The 14,752-nt window shown below is 36.3% G+C and overlaps 1 protein-coding gene across 2 annotated transcripts in view; it reads left to right on the top strand.

The window, feature by feature from the left end:
• The window catches only part of KCNIP1 (potassium voltage-gated channel interacting protein 1), a 362,011-nt gene that overhangs the window by 270,609 nt on the left and 76,650 nt on the right, over positions 1-14,752 (top strand). The window lies entirely within an intron of this gene.

Raw genomic sequence — 14,752 nt, 5'->3', positions numbered from 1 at the left:
TCATTTAGAAATGTGTTCTATCATCTATCATGCGAAAGAGCAGATCTCTCTTATCTAAACTGTTATTGTGTCTCTATATAGTTTTTAAAAATTGTCTTGGGCACCAAAGCAATAGCAAGGCTACCCTATACATTTTCTTTATTTTAAATCTAGATATTATGTAGATTGCCTTTGACCATTAGCGCTGTAAACATGAATGTAGATCATTTTACCCTGGTACAAAATTAAATCTATAGGGAACCTACCAACTGGAAAAGCTAATAATAATAGATGCTATGAGAAAAGGACTTACCTGGGTGGACTCTGAAGGAAAGCAAAACTGCATGGGATTCCATAGCAGCTTATGTTTTGGAGTACCAGCCATATTAGTGCAAGACTCCCCCGCCATTCTTTATGGTAAATTTATGATAAACATATCTGTGCACTCCTATGGTTACCTGGGGGATAAATCAGTTGTCAATAACCTGTTACAATATAAATCAAAGTACTGTAATAACTTGATAGAGGAAGCTATAATATAATACAATGCCAACGTATACTGAGGGCATGATTGCATTTTAAAACCATTGAATTGCTGCTATTATAAAATCCTGTATTAGATAAATATTTGCAACTATTCAGCTTTGGAGTAGCACCATTCAACTTCATTAAAATCCTGCAGTTTAATTTACATGTAATATTTGCAATAACCAGCATGCACTAATCCAGCATCTCTCTGTGCTAATAAACTGCATCTCTTCTACTACTCTAGTTGTTAATTGCAGATACGTCTTGGTTTTAAAAATGTCCTCCTAGGATTTGGCAGTATGTTTTGCAACATGCTGTTAAATAGCTTCAATGTTCTGGTTTTATTTTTCTCTCCAGCCTTCTAAAATGTCTAACTGGAGTCCAAAGCCATGCCAAAGAGCAAGTACATGAAAATAATCTCCTAGATTGAATGACATATTTGCAATGATGTCACAGATTTAAGCAGATAAAAGTTACACATTAGCCTTTCTTTTCTTAGGTTCCTTCAAATATGTTGGGATGCAAGAATTATAATTCCAAAACTTTTGAAAGTAGATGTTTTTAGAAAGTTTTGCAGAGTATTGGAACAGTGGGTGTAATTATAAGTTTGTCTCCAATCCAATGTTAGGGTGAAAGTAAACTGGTCAAAAATATTAGTAAGACCACAGTCTTACTATATTGGAGTAAACATAAGGAAGAATATACATGGTTTATGTAAAGGAATTGTTTAATTAGTGTTCTACAACATCCTTTTAAAAAAAAGAATTATGGCATTTCTAGACTCTAGGTCAGGCCTGTGAAACTCAAAGCCCATGGGCCGGATGCATCATGCGCTGCTGAGACCTATGCCTGGTTTAGCGAAGGGAGAAAAAGTCCTGATACATCATGTGATGCCCCCAAGATGATGTGAGTTTGACATTCCTGCTCTGGGTGGCAAATTATTGACTGAACAAACAGTTAATAGTGATTATTTATAATATTAATTTGGTTACTGACATTCTAAGCAGTTGCTTTCAGTCATAATTCTATGGCAGAGTCACCTGACCCTTTAAGACTTTCTACAACACCCAGCAGGGAGGACAAGAATGACCATACAAGTCCTGCCTCACCATGTTCTTACGATCTTCCTTGAGTCCAGACTAAAGTTCTAAAATGGGACTATATACTCTGCAAAATTAGGAATTCAGGATCAAAGAGGCTCTACAGAGATCCACTTTGCACACGAGGAGGGTGAAAATAGGGCAACAAAATGGCAAAGTTAATTTGCAGGTTGTGGAAAATAATTTCCTCAATTCTTGAAGTCTCTCATGCCAAACATCTAGTTTATATGCTCCCTAGTACTTTTCCTGTAGGACGAACTCTGTAAATTCACTAGTTCTTATTAAATAATCAATTTTTTTTAAAAAAAGTATGTTTAGGCATCATTAATCTGTTGATATATGTATTTCAGGATGAAGAAATTATTTTATTTTGAGGTGGGCCTCATTTGTTTTCTTATGTAAGAACTCAGCCATATGAACTTTGTAGTAAAGTATATGCAACTTTTTTTTAAAAAAAGCAAAGAATATATATGAATTTAAAATATTAACAGCCTGCTAAGTGAGTCACAATCATAATTTGGGGAAAGCTATTCCTTTCATCTAGTCTTCCCTGGTGTCTTTTGAACTCTTGTTTTAGCAGAATACTAGTACAGCTACATTGTAATAGTAACCCTTTTCAAGCATAGCAGCAGTGAGTTTGGTTGAATATTGCCGCCAATCATTTTTGGACATCTTCTGTGTTTCCTTGTCTTGATAATCCCATTTTATTCTGTGCTTTTTCATTTTATTCCCTTGGACCAGGGGTCCTCGAACTTTTTAAACAGGGGCCCAATTCGCGGCCCCTCAGACTGGCTAGGTGGCATGGCTACGTGGTCATGTGACTGGGTGGGGCATGGCAAGGTGGTCATGTGGCCAATTTAGCAGTCCACTAACAATACACACAAATTAAACTTTAATTTGTTATCCTCGTGGGGGTAAAAAGCAGGTTAGTGAAAGGATGTGTGTGTGTATGTGTGTTTGTGTGAGGGCCTTGTTTGTTTGTTTGTTTGTTTGTGAGTGTGTCTTTCTCTCTTTCTCGCTCTTGCTCTCTCCCTCCTTCCATCTCTCTTTCTCAAGGCCAGGGAGGCCAAAAGCAGGCCCATTTTTGGCCTCCCGAGGCCTCTGCACATCCCGTTTTTGGCCTTGGCCTCCAGAAGGCAGGTGAAGACTGGCGAGTAGGTGGAATGATTTGGGCAGCCTTGTGGTCCATGCAGTGAGCCGTATCTGGTTCCTGGGCCATAGTTTGAGGACCCCTGCCTTAGAGGATTGTTTGGGAAAGACTTAATCCCATAGGGTTGAAATGTTCAAAGAACAGGGATACAGGGATACAATACTGGGTTAAAACTGATCTTTCATCACAATATGACTAGATTTATTAGTTCACAGACCTTATTGGATCCTTAATCAATGTAATTAATCATGTTGTGTAAATTGCAAAATTTTACATTTTAATTTTAATTTAAAAAATAACAGAAAAAGTTCTATGTAATAGTAAAAGATACATGTACACACACACACACACACACTTCTCTGACTAATTATATGTGCTGTACTTTATCAAAGAATTAGCTCCAAATTCTGATTTTTTTCTTATTCAAATGTAATATAGATATACTTGAAATAAATTAATAATGTAGACTGAAAAGCTACATCTTGTTTGATACTATAGCTGTTCTCATTGCCACACAGGAATATGATAGATGTGCCAGAATTTTATCATATATTCAAGAATTGCAAACTAGAACATTTTACATTGTACTAGATAATTGCAAACTGTGGTGAAAATCACTATTTAAAATGGGGTTCCAAACTCTGTCAAATGCCTTATCATGAATATAAAAACAGAAAGGGGAAAAATCAATAATAAGAGCACTGAAGATGGTTATCTCTTTGTTGTTTTAATCCTTCCCTGTGAAATCTGTTGAATCATGCGTGTTTTGATGATCATGATAATATAATAGACTAGGCTGCAGCCCTGAATGCACTCATCTGGGAATAAGCCTCACTGAATTTAATGAGGCTTATTTCTGACACGATGCAGATTTTTTTAAAATCTAATGGATCATTGCCTGAGGTTTCTAAAAATATTAAACAAAAATACTTTATCTAAATATGCTTCCCAAGATTTACATAAAAGTATATATTGCTAAGTACACTTGAATATTTATGTAGCGGACATGTGGAATATTTCAACCTCCAATTGATCCATTTCAAAATGACCAATTTGAACATTCCAGCTTCAAAACAATACCCAGCCTTTTGCGTGGTATTGCTTTGCCTGTTGTCTTTTCTAAAACTGTCACTGGAGGTTTAAAACTCTACCATGCAAATAATTGCTTTCTTATAAAGACATTGAACACGAGAGCAAATGATCTTAGTGAGAACAAAACATCAAGAGGTGTCTAGTAGCATCATTTCTAACTAACATATTTCATTAAAAGTGCTATGAGCCACAGCTCATGAAAGTGTGTCTTTTAATATAAGGCTTTGCCAGACTTCCCTAATTTTTGGCTACCCTAGATTAATATGGCTCTCTTTCTGCAATGTCTTCAGTAAGAACAAGGGAGATTTTGCTATGGCCTTTCAACATAACTAATATTTGCTTTTATACTGAGAGAATTTTAGCAGGCAAAGCAGCAAGAAAGTTTTTATTTACTTCCCTGGTGCACTACCAATTTACTTACCTCTGTTGGATCAGTTTAATGAGTTTGGTTCTTATTCTCTTTCCTTGCCAGAGCCATTGTCAAACAACTGGGTAATTTTTCTCAAATATTATATATACTCTTGAGAGGTGTTAATATTGATAAAATGGCACAATAAGACAGAGTCTTCACTGAGAAACTTTGTTTACTTTCCTGGAAAGTGCAGGCAGCAGATAGTTAGCTTTTGATGTGGCAGATTCTTAGATCTCCCATTATGGTGTCTTGTTTCTATCAAAACTCTATTCTCCAGAAGAAGGAAGTATAATAAAGAGGTTCCAAGAGATTTGTCAGGTATTGAAGATGATATATGTGACTTGTAAAGATATGAAGTTTCTAACCAGATGCCTGGAATTTAGGAACATGAAACAGCTGCAATGTTTTTAGGATTTGGGTCAGAACATATTTTATATTTTAGGCTAGAACATCAGTCCATATAAGTTAGTACTGACTAGCAGTCATTTTCAAGGAGATAATGGCACTAAACCTGGGACCTTCTGAATGGAATTCAATTATTGATTTGCAATCTTTGCTGATCTAAATTAACTTGTGTTGGTTGATTCATTTGAATAATACTTTTTTGGTATGCATAGTTTTATAAGAGGAACTATCCTGTGTTTTATGTACCAAAATATTTTCAGTGCAGGTCTAATTGTTTTATATTGAAATATACAAAAATAGAAATGATGCAACTGAGTATCTTTGATCATCTCCTGATTCCCTGAATTTTATTTTTACTCATTTGGAATACTAACAAGCTGAGTATGGTTAGAATCATGAGAAATGGGGTAACGGCATTAAGTAGATTTTTGTCCATTAAAATAAATATTTCTTTAACAACAGTGAAAATGTAAATCAGAAGTAACCTGCAGAATAACTTAGAAGTAAACTTAGTTTAAATGGTGGGTTATTGATTCTTTAAATAAAATTCTTCCACAAAATATTGTTTGTTCAAGCAATATTGTTTAGCATCGTTTAATTTTTAAATTGTTTTATATTTTGCTTTTATGATATTTTAAACCACCCAGAGGTGCTTGAAGGTGAGATGGGCAGGATATATATTTAATAAATAAAAACATAAATCAGTAAAAATAAATCCTATTCCACTGCTGTTTTTAAATCCTTTAAGGAAAGTTAATTTTCAGTAATCTTTTATCAATTAAGCAGGGTATTACATTTATTGAAATTGCTAGCATTTTCATACCATGCTCAGCATAATTCCTGAAATGAACAGAAAGGTAATAGTCTAATGATGCATGACAGAAAGCTATGTTTTTGATCGATCTAGATAGATTTCATGTTGTCGTTTGTCGCAATGGGCAATTGATTAGAAAGTGCTGTGAGATTTTTATAGGGAGAAAAATATAATGTCCAATTAGTTGCAGGGAAAAATGGATGTGTTTCTATCAACACATGGACATTCACTACTTGTCAATCAGCTTTATATTTACATTTTACATGCTTTATTTTCCCTGGTGCACTACCAATTACTATCAAACTCTCCTTCCTATATTAGCTACAGATGATATTGTTGCAATTTAACTGCAGAATATCAAGCTGTCCCTCAGATGCAAACCCATTATTCTTAAGATTTTTAAATATTTTAATTAGTTTAAAAATCACATTTTTCTATTCTCTGGCTCAGGCTTTATGCACATCTTTCTATATAACACAAAGAATTTGCTTATGTATGAAATATTTTGTTCTTATATGAGGTTATGAAAAGGCTATATAGCTCCTGGTTTTAGACATTAGCTTTTAAGGAGCTCAAAGCTACACTGCAGTTCAACTGCCTTTTGAGACAAAATATGTAAGTGCAGATAAAATATAAGAGGTTTAATTTTGCAATTATCTTCTGCTTGGTTACTATTCTCGTAACTTTACGAATCTGATGCACCCTTTTCCATTCTCCTATTTAATTAGCTGCATTCATTGTAACACAATAGTTGCATGGGTATTATATACAGGCATTGCAATTTTCAGTAATCACACCATGAGCAGCATTTCCCAACTGGGTGTCCTCCAAAAATCCTGGATTTCGGCATCCATAATCTCAGCGAACTAGCATATTTTTCTAATACAGCATTGATCTATAGTTTTTCGCTAATTTCATTTTCTAAGAAAGCCTATAGTAAGTTGAAAGGAAGATGAGGCCTGGAACCTTATTTGATTGCATTGTTTTTGTTTTCTAATGAAGAGAAACACAAAAAGTTGGTCAGGTGGGGAATGTGATGTTCATGAAAGATGTTCCTAAAAAGGTAAATGTTCCCCTCACCCATATGTGCTAGTTGTTCCCAACTCTAGGGGGCAGTGCTCATCTCTGTTTCAAAGCCGAAGAGCCAGCACTGTCGAAGACATCTCCGTGGTCATGTAGCCGGCATGACTAAACACCAAAGGCGCACAGAATGCTGTTAAAGGTGGTTCCTATTTTTCTCCTTGAATTTTTGCATGCTTTCGAACTGATAGGCTGGCAGAAGCTGGGACAAGTAATGGGAACTCACTCCGTTATGCGGAGCTAGGGATTTGAATCACCAAACGGCCGACCTTTTGGATCGACAAGCTCAGCTTCTTTACCACTAGCCAATGTGTCCCAAAGGTGTTCATAGACACCAGCTTACCTTTCCCAGAATAGAGTCCTAAAAGTTTAGTACTAGTTCTAACTTTTACAAAAGGTTCTACTGTAGCACACAATTAGTCATCATTTAAAGAAGAGAACTGGAAGTTATTTCTCCCAGATCTACACAGCAACTTGACAAGGCATGAAAACTTCCCTAATCCAAATGAAACTAAGACAGATTCTTCAAGAGTTTCATAAATCACCTGCTTTTCTGCTTGTCTACCACCTGACAGATTGTAACATTTATCAGTTTGGCTCTATCTGTTGAAAAATTATTCAGTCCTTGTGCTGATAGAAATTTTATCGTCTCATGTTAGTGTCCATGAGTTGTTATTCCTTATTTATAGATAGGAGAGAGAGAAAGAGAAAGACATCATGATAGCATTAGGTAGAAATCTGCATTATACATTATATTTTTATAGATTTCATTATATTCCCAGTAGTTATTTAATGTAGTTTCAGTAAGCTAATTAGCTGGTATGACTTAATTTGGTTTTCTATGCAATAAAAAAGTCCTGCTTTTTGGTAATAGGAGTAGATTTATTTTCACATTCTTTCTTCTGTCTGCACGACACTAGAATTCTATAACTCTCTTAAGATTAAATTCCCATTATAATAAATAGTTGAGCTAGACTGCCTGTTGGATAACTTGGGCCTCTTGAAAATATGACAAGAGTCTTTGCCAGCACTCCCCTAGGTTCTGCCTCATTACATTTTCTTCTTGCTGAAGAAAATGTAAATCAGCACCCTTATTAGAAGAAAGTTCATCTGGGGATGGCATAGCCTTTGACAGAAACATTTTAGTGATCCTCTTGAGGCCCATATCGTAGCTGGAGGCTGATTTGGCTAAAAAGGCTGTATTCCTCACAGATGAGACAAGATACAGCTAATCAGCCATTCCCTCCCTCCCTCCCTCCCTCCCTCCCTCCCTCCCTCCCTCCCTCCCTCTCTCTCTCTCTCCTTATTTTCTTTGGATTTTTTTTTCACAGTTTTTTTAATTGAAGTTGACTTAAATACTGTTAGATCGGGTAAAGGAGGCACAAAGGCTAAGTGAACAACAGCTCTTTATTTCAAGCCAAGTAAACATCCGGCTGAGAATGGTCGGGCAGCATCCTCTTTTAAAGGGATCTGCCAGACCTCTTAGCCAATGAGATTCAATCTCTGTTCCCGCCGGAACAGAGGACCTTGGTGGAAACCTCTTGCAGTCTGTCAGTTGGGGAGGGGGGGGATATCTAACAAAGACTGTGCTGCCAGCAACAGAAATTTCTTTCCATTAGTTTCACTTTCATGGCTCATTGGAAGACAGCGAGAGAGAGAGGGGGAGAGAGAGAGAGAGAGAGAGAGAGAGAGAGAGAGAGAGAGAGAGAGAGAGAGAGAGAGAGAGAAAATGAAATTCTTCCTAAACAATCTGGATTCCGCGTGATCCCTCTACAATTTCTCCTCCTGGTGTAGGTGATTTCATTTTAGTCTTTTTGTAACTCACATAGAGAACCTCTTGCCTCCATAAAATGGGACACAGTATCCTAAATGATCTCTCTCCTCCCTCCACTGCATTCTGACCTGCCCGCTTCATTTATTTCATAGAGCCCCATTAATTTTACTAGAAATAAGTGACTAGAGAACTCTGACTCTACTATACAATATTATGTTTCCAAACTCTATAAACTAACCACATAGAGGTGATTAGCTGGGGTCTCATGCTGTTTTAGCCTTTCAAGGCTGGCTTTATTTCACATTTCAATAGGTATGGGTTTAAATGGGCTATTGATTTCTGCCACTTATGTATGTGAAGGCCATATTCTTGATCTCTTAATCCCAAAGGGATTAGTACATTCTTACCATTACACTGAAGGTACTAATGATTTAAATTACTTACTGCATTACTACACAATGCAACTATTAAACTTTTCTGCCTGCATTGTACTTTAAAATTCTTCATGCAGTATGTGCAGACCTAAGTACTCTTTTTAAGTTGGTTGTTATTGTTTACATTTATAACCCATCTAACCGAAGATTCATTGGAGAAGAGCCTAATGCTGGGAAAGATTGAAGGCAAAAGAAGAAGGGGACGATAGAGAATGAGGTGGCTGGATGGAGTCACCGAAGCAGTCGGTGTGAGTTTAAATGGACTCCAGAGGATGGTAGAGGACAGGAAGGCCTGGAGGAACGTTGTCCATGGGGTGCAATGGGTCAGACACGACTTCTCTACTAACAACAACTGAAGATCTATTCTAATGCCAAGGGTTGTTGTTGTTTTGCCTCCATAAGATACAATTCTAGTGTCACATAACGACGATTCCTGCTTTGAAATGAGCTGGCAAATCTAAAATAGTATATATCAATCTATAATGCCAACAAAACAAGACTGATTTAGATTCTTTCATAAATGGAAGTATGATTAGACCGATGTTATGTGCAGGTAGACAGGCAGAAGAGAACAATTCAGGGGGACTAAGGCTTTATAAAAGGAGATCTAGCTAAGAAGACGTCCAATACCATTTTGAAAGGATCGTCAATCTTATTTTGAGGGAATGATGAATACTGCTTATCTACTTCTGTGGTGTCCATTTCCACTGCTATTGGATTCTGTACATCATAATGTCTTTGGAAGATACACTCCCGGTAATAGGGACATCAACAGCTGCTTATTCTGAATCTGAAGTTCTGTTTCAGATTTTATTTTTTGTCTTTTCTGAGTAACATGAATTGAGCAGGAACCTTCCGCAGGCAAAGCCAATGCCTCAGAGTCTTCTCCCAGAGTAACAGCCAGAGTAAAGGAACATTAAAAGATTCAGAGCTGAACTACAGCAGAAACCTAGAAACAGCTTATGTCAAAGGTCTTCTAGTAAAGCTTTCTTTTCTCTAGGAAGTTTGTTTTCTTTCCTTGTTTAGTACTCAGTACTTGCCTGAAATGTTTTAATCATCAGCTTTTCTTTTCATATATATAAGTACAGGTTTGTCAGATGGTTCTTGTGTGTGTTGACCTGTAATTTGGTTATGTAGAAAATTGATAATATACAGGTAGACCCTGACTTACAACAGTTCACTTAATGATTGTTCAAAGTTACAATGGCACTGAAAAAAGGACTTATGACCATTTTTCACAATTATGATCTTTGAAGCATCCCTATGGTCATGTGATCAAAATTCGGATGCTTGGCAACTGCTTCATATGTATAACTGCTGCTGTGTCCCAAGGTCATGTGATGACCTTTTGCAACCTTTTGACAAACAAAGTCAATGGGGAAGCCCGATTCACTTAACAACTGGGTTACTAACTTATCAACTGCAGTGATTGACTTAACAACTGTGGGAAGGAAGATCATAAAATGGGGTAAAGCTCACCAACAAATGTCTCACTTAACAACAGAAAGTTTGTGCTCAATTATGGTTATAAATTGTGGGATACCCGTACTTAGTTTTCCTCATTGTTTTGGGTTGTTTTTTTTTTTTAAGAAAATGAAGGCTTGTACCTTAGATACCATGAGAATAGATAAGCACATGAATGTGCAAAAATCTTTTCAATGTTCAACTTAAGCATGTACACCAGCCTCAGGCACTTAGCTGAAGAATGCTTTCATGTTCGTTCCAAGAATCTCAGGATTCTCTTCACATCCAACATAAGCTGAACAATCCCCCCAAATGCATAAGATGTTGGACTTGGATCTGAGAGATTCATCCTCAGTTGTGAAAATGTGCAGGATGACTTTGATCCAATTATTATCTCTTATCCTAAGCGACCCTGAAGGATTAATACTATTGGAAAAATTGGGAGAGGCAGGAATTCAAGATGAATGGCACGATATATATCTAATAAGATTAAAATATATCCAGTCCCTCTGCTAAATTAATACTATGTGTAAAAACTATGCTATCTACATTCAAAGTACATCTATCAGCATAGCAATTCTGCAAGCAATTAGAGATGCTGGAATCACCTAATCAATAGGAATTCCAAGATGGCTACCTGATCATACCTTTCAGATAGATATGCAGGTTGAATCTTAATTACTCTCTGGGTGTTCTGACATAGTCTTTGGGAGGAAAAATGTCAAGCACAGGAAATCAGGAGTCCAAGCAGTTCAAATCAATATACAGCATTTTTCTGAGTATAAGACGCACCTTTTCCTTCCTTAAAAAAGAGTGAATATTATCTTATACCCTGAATGTAGCCACATCCACCCACCTGCCCTCATACTTTGGCCTCTGCCTCCCAGCAATTTACCTCCTTGCAGCAAACGAAGAAAATGGGGTTTGCAGAGGCCACAATAGGCTATGGCAACTCCTTCAGCCTGAAACAACTGATCATCTGGAGCTTAAACTAAAATTGAAAGTGAAACTTGCTGTTTGCTTCATTGAGGCAAATTGCTGGGAGGCAAAGGCAGATTTTTTTTCCTTATTTTTTTCACAGTCAACAAACATAACTCATGTTAACTCAAGTATTTTAACTCAGATATTCATACATATCACCATTGTCATATATCCATTTTCATTTGACTGTAATTATTATTTTAAAATATTAATAATAATAATAATACTCTTAAACAATACATGCCCAGACCAGTGGGAAAAGAAAAGAAAAAAAGAAACCAACAAAAAAGACAAAAAAAGACAAAAAGAACAAAGGACAAGGCAGGGAAGAAAAAACAAAAAACAAAAAGCAAAAAAAGAAAGATTTTTTTTCCCTTCTAAAGCTAAACTAAAACAGGCTGTTTGCTGCAAGGGGCAAATTGCTGGGATCCAGAGGCAGATTTCCCCCCCTTGTTTTCCTCCCCAAAATCTAGATGCATCTTATACTTTGAAGCGTTTTATACTCTGAAAAATATGGTAAGTTTATTGTATGCTAATGCTCTCTACAAGATTCTGAACCGCTAAGAGTCAAAGCAAATTGATGGTAGATAAGGGTCACATAATTCAAGGTGGGCTGGATTTGTATCTCTTGTGGACATAAAGAGACTCGAGACTCATGACGTGCTTGACCCCTCCATCAGGATATGCTAATGTAAATACCTAAAATTAATTGAAATGGGATGTATATGTGCAGATTCCCAGATTAATGAGAAATCAAAAGAAATGGATATCTTGAGTATAAACATTAAGCTAATGTGAGATGGGTAACAGGACAACCCAATCACTATTTCAGAGTAACGAAGGAAAATTACATGCCTGAATGAAATAATTCTAGTTAACCAAAGGAAGATGACTCTGATATTATAAAGGTCCCTTCATGCCGACAAAGGAAGGAATAAATCTGGAAAAGCTGTGCAATGTAATTAATTTGTGGATGTGACATACTTGCTTAAATGTGAACGGGCTTGTGTATGTGGGTGTCAGTATATATATCTACTTCCAAGAAGCTGCCTGACCAGAAAAGACCAGTTTTTAAAAGAATATTCATTTAACTAATAAATGCAGATTAAAATGAGGTGTCTGCAAGATGGGATATCCTCTTCATAAAAGAAACTGATTTCCCAACTGCTTCTTCCAAGCATAGACATTGAATTGCAACTAAAACTGAGGAAGAAAAAGAGAGCATAACTGATTAACAGATTAACAGGAACGATCTCCCCGTTGAGATCCGGACCCTCACCACCCTTCCGGCTTCCCACAAAGCCATTAAGACCTGGCTGTTCCAGCAGGCCTGGGGCCTCTGAATCTCTTAGCCCCACTTAAGGATATAACTGTTGTTGTTTTTTACTATGTGTTTGTCTTTTTTATTTTTTATTTTGTATTCCCCTTCCCTCTTTGATTGTTAGCCGCCCTCTCTCGGGAATAGGGCGGCATACAAACCGAATCAATCAATCAATCAATCAAACAAACAAACAAACAGAGTTGGAAGGGAATTTATAGGTCATCCAGTCCAACCCCCTGCTCAAGCAGGAGACCCTACACCATTTCTGACAAATGGCAATTCAGTCTCTTCTTGAAAGTTTCAAGTGATGAAGCCCCCACAACTTCCAAAGGCAAGTTGTTCCATTGTTTTTTTTAAATATATTTTTGTTATTTTTACATTTAAAACAATGCAGTACCGCAGAGTCGAAGTGACCATACATTCACATCATACACAATTAGTCTCAACCATTAACTATTAGCCTACTTAGTGCATTATCTATCCTTCTGTCCAATCACAATATATACAGTTTGTTCCAGTCTTGTCACCTTGTTTTATACGAATCATAAAATCTGTTCCAGACTTCAAAATACTCTGATTCCCCTTTATTTTTAAGTTCAAGAATGAGCCTATCTGCTTCCGCACAGGTCAACACCTTTCTGATCATATCTAGCTCTGATGGTGTATTTTCTTTTTTCCAATACTGCGCAAAAGTTATGTGTGCCGCAGTTAGTACATGTATAATTAGATAGAGTACATTTTTCTTAAGCCCCTCCGGTATTATGCCTAAGAGAAACATTTCTGATTGAATCATTTTCCAATAATTTTTGGCCTTATTGCATGTCCACCACATATGATAAAAAGTGCTTGGTGTTTTTTACACTTCCAACAATTTGGGGCCATATTTTTAAACATTTTGGAGAGCCATGCTGGGGGAGAGATGCCATCTGTAGAACATCTTATAAAGATTTTCTTTACACGCCATAGCCAATGTTAGTTTCTGATTAAGTATCCAAAGTTTTTTCCACTTAGCCAATTCCACATTATAACCAAAATTTTTCACCCAGGTGACCATAGTTTCTTTGACATGTTCTTCCTCGAGTTTATATTCCAATAAAAATCTATACAGCACTTTGATCAACTTGTTTTCTGTCTCTATCAAAAGTTTATCTAACACTGTGTAAACTTTAGCAATGCTTTCCTTCTTCCTGTCCTGTGCAAACCTTGATTGTATCTGTAAATAAGACCACCATTTTACTTGTACCCCTTGTGATGCCAATTCTAATCTAGTTTTAATCTCCCCCTGTCTGTTCAATAATACTTTATATTTAATAATATTTTCCATATTAATTAAATTTGGATGTATATATGCTTCAATTGTAGATAGCCAAATGGGTCTTTTGGTATAGTGGTCGTGTTTAATTTTGTTCCATATTAATTACAGGGACAGTCTGATAGAGTGTCTAATGAAATATTTATGTGCAGATCCTTTTTCATACCACAGGAAGGCATGCCATCTTGCTTGGAGGTCATGACCTTCCAATTTGAGTAATCTTTTATTTCTCAACATTATCCATTCTTTTAACCATGTTAGTGTGCCTTCAATATAATAAAGTTCCCAATCTGGTACACCAAATCCTCCTTTTTCCTGAGTATCTTGCATGGCTTTGAGTTTTATTCTTGGTTTTCTTCCCTGCCAAATAAAATTAGAAACCAATTGATTCAAATCCTTAAAAAACGCTTTTTCTAATTTAATTGGAATATTCTGAAATAGGAAAAGAAATTTTGGTAGTACATTCATTTTTATGACTGTGATCCTACCCATCAGGGACAATTGTAGGTTTTTTAATCTTTCTAGGCCTTTCTTAGTTTTGTTGATCAGATTAGTATAGTTGTTTTCTTTGATGGATGCACACCTCCCAGATAAGTGTATACCTAGATATTTCACTTTTTTAACAATTTGGATACCCAATTTCTTCATTAACTCCTCTTTCAATTTGGATGTCATATTTTTAACCAGCATTTTAGGTTTTGTCATATTTATCTTTAAACCTGCTACTTTCCCATATTCTGTCAATTCCTCGATACGTTTCATACCAAACTTTATAAGATCCTCTAACCCAAACACTAGATCATCCGCAAAAGCCTGTAACTTAAATTGTTCCTTTTTAATTTCTAGTCCCTTTATCTGTTCCTCTTTATGAACATTCCTGGCTAAAACTTCTAAGGTTAATATAAA

Source organism: Thamnophis sirtalis, unplaced genomic scaffold (genome assembly GCF_051295495.1).
Source record: "Thamnophis sirtalis isolate CommonGarterSnake01/CBP01778 unplaced genomic scaffold, rThaSir2_p1.2 scaffold_3, whole genome shotgun sequence".
NCBI lineage: Eukaryota > Metazoa > Chordata > Lepidosauria > Squamata > Natricidae > Thamnophis > Thamnophis sirtalis.
This window is presented reverse-complemented; position numbering and strand designations above follow the sequence as displayed.